Source organism: Haemorhous mexicanus, chromosome 2 (genome assembly GCF_027477595.1).
Source record: "Haemorhous mexicanus isolate bHaeMex1 chromosome 2, bHaeMex1.pri, whole genome shotgun sequence".
NCBI lineage: Eukaryota > Metazoa > Chordata > Aves > Passeriformes > Fringillidae > Haemorhous > Haemorhous mexicanus.
In genome coordinates, this window is record NC_082342.1 from 114,012,912 (window position 1) to 114,023,585 (window position 10,674).

A 10,674-nucleotide genomic window follows, 5' to 3' on the forward strand; every position below is an offset into this window, starting at 1 on the left:
ATTTCTGCACCAAACCCGCAAGGTTAAAAAATATTTCTCTTTATGTAGTTAGGATCATGGGTGCAAAACTGAGGATGTAGATATTTGTTGTACAGATATTCTTCTGTTAAACAAGTTTGTTCACTAGCACCTGAAGCCCAGAGCAGCTCCAGCCTCCCCCAGGCAGGGCTCTGCCCCTCACACCATGTAGCCAGGGCTTGTTCAGGGCTCTTGTGGCAGGGCCTGAACTTTCATGAAGATCAGGTGCTTGGGAGAAGACTGTCTAATCAAGGAAGGGTGCAATTAATAGATTGCCTTTGTGCCTGGGATCAGAGCAACGAATATAGAACTGAATAACACAATTCTCCACCTTGGCACAGATAACAGATTTCTCATTTAGTGCAAGCTGGAAGAACCCCTGTAGGGCAAGGCTCAGTCTCTGCCCAGAGCAGAAGATCCCTGGGTTATATCCAGGGAAGTGTTAAGCCCAGCAGCAATTCTGGGCCATGTATCTCCTCGTGGGTCACTGTGGGGCACCAGCTGACTTTTGTAGTGCTTTGAACAGGGGTCTGGGAAGCAGCTCCAGAATACACCCAGCCTAGGGCACAGTGCTGTTGGAGGGCTGTGTGCTGTATGAATTCACTTTGTTTACTTTAGAAATCTTACTACAGATCAGCCACCGAGTGTAAAAGAACATGGAAACATGCCATGAAAAATAGATCAGATAAAGGCCTGCTTCTTGGTAGGAAAATGGGAAAGAGCACAGTCAGTGTCACTTTTTGTTAGTTTTAGCGGTGGGAATTGAGAGCTGAGAGTGAGGGTAAGAAGGGAAGAACATTACCTCAGAAATTATACATTTTACATAAATGATCTACCAAAGATCAATGTTCTGAATAAGAAGTCAGAGATTTTTAAAAATCCTACATATTTAAAACAGACTTAAAAGAAATAATTAGCCTTGTTAGTCTGGCATATTAAAGAAACCCCACATCTTCAAACTGATCAGCTCTTGACACATTTTGTTTAGCATCCCTCAGACGTGCAGAATGTCTTCTGTTGGGCTATGGAAAATAAAGATACATGGCAGCCTCTGCGTGGGTGCAGAGATCACACTGGGCAAAGCAGAAATGAAGGAACACATCTGCAATGTGGTGTCTAGAAAGCATCAAAAAGCATGTGGCTGAAAACACCAGAGTAAAGAGGGAAAGTGCATAAAAAACCCAGGGGAAAGGGGTAATCCTTTCCAATAAGGAGTGATAACAAGACAGATTGGAGGAATACTTTGTAGACCTTCCAACCAGAAAGAATCACAAGAAGCTCAAAGTGGGAAAAACTGGGAGGTGAAGGTTAAATGTGGAGGGTCTTTACAGGAAAGATAGGAGCAACTTCAAGCACAGTGAGAAGAACATCTGTCAACTTTTAAGGCTCTCACTTGTGAAAACATCTAGCGAGTGTCATAGCTGACCATGGCCGGGTAAGCAAGCTTGGGACCTCAAATTTCAGGAAATTCAGTATGGAGATTAAAACTGGCCATGCCAAACTTTCCAAAGAGTGATATTCTAGATTAGGTGCCTGTCATTTAATCCACTAAAGCCAATGAACTTGACAAAGAAAAGCAGTAGGCTGTGAGATTGCATATACCTGAGCTGTTAGGCCCCAGACCAAGAGGGTGCACATCACCAAAAGCTACAACAATAAAAAGGAAAAATTCTTCCCAGGAGCAAGGGGCCAACTGCATCCATAGGAAAGGCATAGGGCTGTTCACCAGAAACAAAAGGGCATGTCATAGAAAAGATGAGCCCAGTTCTTGTCAGCACCTGCAATGTTTCACAAACCTGAGATTAAGAGATTAAAAGAAGCATTGCAGACGATCAGTGCAGATGGCACAGCTTGTAACATGTAATAAGAGAAAGCCCTGTAACAGTGTGCTGGTTTGGGCTGGGGTAGGGCCACATTTCTTCACAGTGGCTGGTATGGGGCAGTGTTTTTGATTTGCTGAGAGCAGTGTTTATAATATAGAGGTGTTTTTGTCATTGCTGAGCAGCCCTTGCACAGCATCAAGGCCTTTTCTGCCTCCGCACTGACATGCTGGCACGGGGGCTGCAGGTGCATGTGACACTGGGAGGAGACACAGCAGGGACAGCTGACCTCAAGTGACCAGAGGGATGTCCTATACCATATGGTGTCATGATCAGCCTACAGAGCTGAGAAAGAAGGAAGAGGGGGATGTTTGAAGTGATGTTGTTTGTCTCCCCACGTCACCATTACATGTGATGGAGCCCTGCTGTCCTGGGGATGGCTGAACACCTGCCCACCCATGGGAAGTGGTGCATGAATTCCTTGGTTTGCTTTGCTGGCTCAGGAGGCTTTTGCTATTAAACTGTCTGTATCTCAATCCATGACTCCTCTGATTCTCTCCCCCATCCCACTGGTGGGGGGTGAGTGAGAAGCTGCCTGGGGCTCAGTTTTCAGTTTGGGTTAAGCCATAAGAAACACAGAGGAGAGAAGGGGCACAGGAGAGGTACCAGGTCTTGCTTCGACCCTTTGGCAAGATCACGGACAGCAGGAAGAAACCAAATTCTTCCATGAACCAGTTTTTTTCTTCCAGTTTTTTGCCAGAATTTTATCAGCCCCTGAAGGACCAAGGGACACTCCAAATGAGATCTCTGGCTGGGTGTGAAGGTGAAGACATCAGCCCTGGAGAGCTCACAGTCCTCCTGCAAAGGACTTAAAGATTCCTATAGCTCGATGCAGTCCTGCTGGAGGCTCCAGCATGCACAACAGGCACAACAGCTGAGGCTGTCTTGAAATAACCTTCCGGAGAGCTGTGAGAGCCAGAAACACTTCACTGCCTTATTGTAGGCACAAGGGAGTCCTCAGGAATGAAAGCACCCATTGATGATGTGCCATGCCTGGGCAGGCAGTGATCAGAATCCCAAATCAAGCAGGACATTGAGGCAGCCAGGAAGATGCAACCCAAACCTCAGCAGAGCCAGATGTCAATCGCAGACGATTTAATTGTGCCTGGAGAAACCAACCACAAAGGCAGTAAAGCCTGCTGATTATAAGCAACAGTGAGCAAGCTGACAATGAAAGGGGTAAACAGGGAAATTCAGAAATTGCAAAGGAGGTTGAAGTAGGTCACACCTAGCAACGCAACTCAAACCACTTGCTAAAGAAAGTGCATGGCTCAGATAGAGAGGAATTAGCACAGCTAGAGCAGTGGACATGGTCTTTCCAGCCTTACCCATCGTGTGATTCTGAGACAGCGAGGACCTGAAGCATTTACAAGCATCATCAGTATTCCTCCTCCTCCTTCACCCTCCTACCACCACAATCAGGCTCAAGCTACAGGGCAAAATGCAGCTGTGAATAAATAATAGGACTTTGCCAAGCTGTGTCAATGACTACAAAATGTTCCATGGTCTGTGGTTCCCACCTTCACGAGTGTCTCTTTCATTAGCATGGCCATATTTTCGCTCTTAAACTATAATCCATCAAACAGTGTGACATCTGTTGATGTGCAGCACAGACTTAACATGCTTGGTGAAGCTGAGAGGATGATCAAGTGCCTCTGCCTTTGGAAAGCTGCTAATCTGAAAAAAAATGAAAAAGAACTGGATGTCCACAGGGAGAACTAAAGAAAGGAGAGGTGGTGTGTCACCCAAAAAATACAGGCTCGAGTACTTGTAGCCTGTAGTGGACTGGAGGCACAGCAAGGCTGGGAACCAGTTTGGGAAGATGTGCCAAGCCATGTAGGTCACTGTACATTCTTTTGATGGCCATCCCCTCACTCTGTGGCATCCTAATACAAATTGCACCCAAATCACTACGTTACAGAAAAGGAAAAGACAGGGAGTAGCACCTTGGCAGGTAACCACGAGTGCCTTTGTTAGCAGGTTGAAAGTCTGGATGAAAAATTATGTCAATTCAAAAGAGCAGCCAGCATTTCACCTGGTAATTGTCAGTGTGTTCAGCTTGATGAGATACAAATGCTTTGGAGAAAGCAGAAGCCTCCCATGTGAACATGGTGTGCTGTAGCTCCAGCAAAAAGGGGAGAGCAGGGAAAGAAATGCAGCCAAAGAGGAAATACTGTAACAGCAACAAACCCTCAAAGTGCAGGATGGTGTAACTGATCCCCCCACAGAACATTCAGTCCTTTAGGGAATACTCATGAAAAGTGTGGGCATGGTATTTCCCACGATGCTGAAAAGGAAGGAGTGGAAGGGGGAGTGTGGGAAAGCACTTTGCAGTGACTCTGCTCACTGACATTGAACTGGAGAGAAAATAGCCTGGAAGTTCCAGGGTGGACGGGGAGAAGGACCTCTGTTTCTGCCCTGAAAGGCAGTCAGGTGGGGGCTCCTCACCTCGAGGCAGCTGACTGAGGGGCTCACAGCAGGCTGTGGAACCCCTCCTGATGCTGCTCCTCACGGATCCCGAGTGTCCCAGCACTGCTCAGCCCAAAATCCCCAGCAATGCTCCAAATAAATCATTCCTATCTGAGGCATAGGAGATCTGTGGAGTCACACAAACAGTTTACAGACTTTTAATGTCAGGCTGTGACCACACATTACCCACAGCTTTTTTAAGTCCAATCTGCTGGGATTTTATCACAGCCGGAGTATCGCTGTCCTTTCCAACTACCAAAATCTGACTTCTGAAAAGGCCTCCATCTGTCTCCCATCTTACTTTAATTTACTAAGTTGTGCCATATCCCCATCTGGCTATTGGCTGGAATTTTGTTTTGTTTTGTCCCCTTGAGTTATTCAAGGAGACACAGAGCTGGCTGAGTACATTAGATCATTATATGCCTCTTAAAGTAGTTGTTGGATTTATTTGAATTGGGATTAGCAAGATTAAGAATGTTTTCTTTAAATTACTATAGTAGCCTACAATTTTCAAATGGTAATTTTGTCCATTATATTGATTTGTATTTAAAGGACTTTGATGTTTTTTATTACAGTACAAAGAAGGCAGTTAAGCAATGCTCCTGTGAAAACCAACAGTTTTAGAATTTTTTCAAGACTGAAATAACAGATGCACAAATCCCATTAAAATTCGATGGAAATTGACCTCACACCTCTGTAAATTGCTTGAAAAAAATAATCTATAGAACTTCCAGAAGTAGCTTTATACAGAATTGGTGTTTCCTACCAAACATTCTTCATTCAACTTCACATATTGTTATTTTGGAGGGAAAAATAATCAAAGAGCATTCCTGACTCAGTATTACTGACATGGAAAAGTGGTACAGCCCTTCTGAAAACTGCTTCAGTCCTTTCCTTATCTGTCTTTGTCTCTCTGAAGTGTTGGACCTCAGTTTAGCTATCTCTGCTGATTGCATCAACAAGGTAGAGAAGGATGCCTCAGTGTAGTTTATCCTTTTATTATCTCAATTCCACCTCCAGCCACAACCATTTCATCAAAAAAAAAAAAAAAAAACAAACAAAAAAAAACCCTGAGCTTCTATAACTCTAAGGAGCTTTACAAGAGCCATCCAAGATTCCTTATCAGAGGGGAGCATTTGGATGGAGGGCTGGTTACTCAGGATCCCATCCTGTTGATCCATCAGCTCCATCAGAGCTGGTGTAGCACCAGCACCTGGTGCAGGCTGTACCTGGGGTGCTCCAGCATCTCCTGGCTGTTCTTGTGTCCCACTCAGGGGGAGATGGATTTGATTTATGCCACTAACTTGCATTCATATGAACCCAAGGAAAGCCAAAGGTGTGTGTTGTAATAGGACATGAAATAAAATGACATGCATGCTGGAACTTCTAAGGTAAAAAAGAAGGGAAGTGTATTCTTGACTTGGATATATATAGAATTTGAAAAGTGACTTTGAATTGGAGGATGAAATTGCCACCTCTCCAATGACACTGGTTAAATTAACAGTTTATCAATTTTCTCCTCTTTTAGGAAAGAATGCAAAAACAACCATTATTTACATAAAAGTGCATGACAAACTCCATTACAAAAATGTAAACATCAGAAGGCTTAGAAGAACTTAGAAGAACAGGGCAACAGGTGTGCCCCTCCTTTCTCCTTCTAAAGGTCATTGAGGTTTGATGGGTTTCAAGGTTTTCTACAAACCCTCAACCCTTTGCTGATCATGCCCATCTGTTGGACTTCAGCTGTGCCTGGCATCGACCTTCTGGCACAGTTTGGGTCAGTGGTCAAACACTGGCTGTGTGCAGCCCCCTCCCACCCTCACTGGCACACAGGGAATACTTAAGCTGAGCTGTCAGAAAAGAATGCTTAATTATTTGCTGCCTGTCTCCTGCCCAAAGTTCTGTGCAAAAACCATGTTTTTATTTTATTCTCCTTTCTGGAGGGATCAAGATGGAGGGAAACGAAGTGCTTAGAAACCCTTTTCTTTCCCAATCATGCTCTGTGTGTCCAAATTATTTAGTCATTCTCTCTGCACGCTCACTGGGAGAAAAAGAGCAACAACAATAATAATAATAATAATAATACCTTAATTAAATACTGTAAAGATTAATTAATAAGTGTGTTATATTACCCTTTCTGCATGTTTTCTAAATGGCACAATCATAGTCTCTGTGCTGATAGCAGGCAAGCTCAACCTCCCCTCAATGTGTAACTACCATCTATATTAGAATCTGTAAAGTATAAAGTATTCAGTAATTTTTCCTCTCTGTCTCTTTGTATGCATATCCTAATACATGCAGAGACTCCACAGCTCACATTTTTGTAAGAATACAAGCAAATATCCTGCCTCAAAAGTTAAACTGAACCACAGCTCAGCAGCAATGCTTTCAAAAGCTTTTCAATGGCCTGTTCTCTGCCTTTGAACACATCTTTGGCATTCAAGTTCTCAGAAGAGAGGCATTTACTCAGTTTGGATCTGAGGCATTATCTGGTGTGTGCTCTGGATGTTTTAGGATCTGTGAGATCGCACATCACTGCACATCTCATAAAATCAACATTGCTGTTCTCCTGTACTCACAGCACAACTCTGATCCAAACCCAGATCATTGTGTTGACAGGAGATTGGCTTTGGGGTGTCTCACCTACAGTGCTGCTCACAGTTTGCCCAACCTAGCAAAAAAACCATTGAATAAGACAGCTCCTATCTAAGTCCTGTCTTCCTTGCTTTAATATGAAAGAAACCCTGACATTTTATGAACAAGCAGGAATCTATCTGAATGACTCTGCCTAAAATTTCCTCTCCTTCCACTGATGTGCAGTGTGCTGCAATCCATGTGATTGCCTTTGTCCTACCCAAGAAGGGACTGGGCTATAGCAACACTGCAAAAAATGCAATGAATTTTGAGAGAATTACTCTGAAAGTGGAAAATAAGCTGAAAACCACTTCGAGATGTAAGCTATTACATAAAATCAGCTGTTATTTTTATAACTTTATTAGTCATGATTGTTGATAATTATGGAAATGCTTGCCAGGCTTAAAAAAGGTCATTCTTTCTGCTGCAATAGAATCCCTTTCTAAAGGCTGAAGCCTTTATCCCTCCAACTCTGTGTTGAATAATTTGAGTTTGCTAAGGGAAACAGACTAATTCAAGCCATTTGTTGATTTGGAGTCCAGGTAACCTCAACAGTTTTCAAACTTGCCACCCAATTTAACCAAATTGACAGAGGGGCAATGATGTCTAAGACAGACATTTCCTGTGGGTTGCATGAAAGCAGAAAGGTGGATGGAAAAGACCTTACTAATATTCCCAGCTGAGGGAAAGGGTACAGTGTGGGCATGACTGCTATTAGACAGTACAAATTCCTCTTGGGTGCTCAGCCTTCAGCCGTGGATCTGCAGAAAACCGGGTCTCTCTGGATCTTGTCTTCAAACACCTCTTTGTTATTCTCTCTTGATAGCAAACCCAATAACCTCCTAGGTAAAGATTTGAATTGTAGATGACAATGCAGCCTGTGCTAGCATGTGAAATGAAACTTTGGTATTATTCATAGCTCACCGAGCCTACAAGGTGTGGCATGGCTTTACCTGAAACCTGCCAAGTTTTCTTTGTGGTGGCACAGCTGTTGCCCTGTTTTGCTGTGCAGTGGGAGAGGCATTTTGAAAACAGCTCATTAGTTTATTATTGTTGCCTTTGCCCTTTCTGACTGTCTCAGTCTCCAGCTTAACTCAGTCTCCTTTTGCTTTGCCTATTCATTATCTGCCTTTTAAGCTGCTTGGCGCACTTATGTTCTTGTCCTTTACCCAAGCAATGCCAGCTCCTCCCTATGACAATTTCTTAGGCCTGCAAAGATGTTTGTGTGGATCCAACTGGTGAAGGAAATTTTACAAAACCTGAAATTATTTCTAAAACTTCTCTGGAAACTAGTTGCCAACAAAAAACAAAACAAAAAAAAAAAAAAAAAAGGTTTTTCTTCTTCAAGGAAATGGTATTCAAAGTCCAAACCTGTCCCTGTTAAATTCAGTTCATGAAGCATGAGACCTTTTAGTTCTACATGCTGGGAACTGATTGTGAGGCAGCCAAACTCACTTATCTATGCCCTCTCTATTTCAGAGGTGACTAGAATTTGTTGAAATTAAACCTAAAACGAAAAGGTTCAGTAAATATTAATTTGTACTTTATGGGAAATTAGGTTGGATTTGCATCTCAGGCATCTTTTCATATCTAGTTATAGTCTTAAAAATGTCAGAGCCCCAAAGTTTGTAGACACAGCACTCTCTAAATGAACAGGGGAGAATTATTTCAGAGAGTAAATCAGAAATTCGTACACGTGAGTAAGCCCTGTGTGTCTGGATCAAAAGGCTTAGTACCGTGTTCCTGAGCTTGCAGTCAACCAGCTATAATTCCTGTGACCCCAGGGCTTCCCAATAAACTGCCTGCACATCCTTTAGGGATGTCCTATATTCACTGGAATTTTTGACCCAGTAATTTTGAAGAATGAGTTAATGTGAGAAAATAGCGACCTACTCGTGGGCATTTCCAGGTGAGAGGGAGGGTCCACAAAGCTGATTGGATCAATTACTCAGTGTCACTGCAATGGATTCACCTTGCTCCCAAGCCTTCTCTTGTGAACCATGTCCCTCACAGCTCAAAACACCCTCATTTGCCAAAAAAGTTGAGTGGCAGCAAAAGTGCTGCAGTGGCTTTGGTTGTATCATAGCTCCAACCCTAAATCAGGAGATCCCAGTGACACCAAATATCCACTTTTAGGCCACAGCAAATCAGTGAGGGAAGGATTTTCCCTGCTCACAGGCAGCTCAAGTGGCCACCAGTGATTTATTCCCTTCCCACTGCCATCGACCTCACGAAACACCCACCGCTTCTTCCAGACACGGCTAAGCAGCCATTGCGGCACATGAAATATCGATCCGATTTAACGCTGAAAAAAGCCCCCAAACAACCCAAGCTGAATTCCGGTAATTCCAGCTGGGCCGTAAAGCCGGGTTTCCGTGCGATGCCGGGCTCCTGCAATCCGGACGAGAGGCACTAGATGGCAAAGCAGCGCCAGGTTTGTCAGCCGTGGGTCCGGTGCCGTGGGCACCGGGCGGAGCAGGGGCTGCGCATCCCGCCTTGCCCTTCTGCCTGCCCTGCCTCCCTCCTTCAAACCGCAGCGAGCCGCAGAGATCGCCCCAAAGATCGGATGCTGCTCATAAACACCGGAGGTGAGGGTACTCTAAGGATGTAGACGTGGCTGGTTTTTTTATTGCTCTTCTGGCAGTAGTGGCTTGCTCGGTATCCCATGCAGGACAAGCAGTCCTCGCTCCAAAAGGGATCACATGGCAACTGAGTGGCAAAACTTGTCTCATCCTCTTATTGAACAAAAAGAGATTTACATCTAATAGTCCCAAGTGGGAGCACATCTTCCTTCAATCTCATGTCAGTCTGTGCTTTGGGTGTTTAACTCAGTGAGGGAAGCCACCACCTATGCACTTCAGGTGTGAAGTAATTTTATTAGGAGTCTGTTCTCCCTTTTCCCTTGTGTGCAGATAATACCTATTTATGCTAAAAGGAGTTACAGAGAGAAAGGTGGAATCCTCCAGATCCTCAGTTTTGGATCAAATAACAAAAACTTTTTAGATCTAAGTGAAAAAAAATTCTCTGGGCAGGCCAGTAAATCCCTCTCAATTTTTTGTAAGGGAGTGTCATGGTTTAATCACTCTCTTAACAGGGAGTTAAGGTTATGTCAATAAACTCATCCTCACAACTGCAACACCTCAAATTATACCATTTAAGGGTTACCTCTATTCTCTCACCATATATACCTGTTAGACTCCAAGGATCGACCTAAGTTGGAGATTGCAACATTTACAGTTTCATCAGAGGGGATATCCAAACTTCTCTGTCCTTTCAATGCTGGTGGACACAGGCTTGGTGGCAGGAACGTTCCTGCTCTCCCTGACAGCTGCAGGAGAGTGCATAAGGCTCTGGATGCTAACGGGCATGATGCCACCCTGTTGGAGGTGTCCTATGCACGGTACCCTTCTTGGGAGCAGCTGAGCCCCTGCTGCTGAAACATGATGTTCAAAACAGAGCTTTCACTCAGAAAGTTTTGCAGAAGCTTTGAGCTTTATCCCTCCCTTTAATTTTTCTCTCCATCCTTGCAATATTCAGTCCTTCCCCCTCTCTCTTGCCTTCTATGAGCTGCTGCTGACAGACCCAAAATGAGCTAGGGATCTCAGAATACTCTTCTTTATATGACAGTGCTCTACCAAGTCCCAACTTTGCACTTGGGGATTAAAAGGTAGCA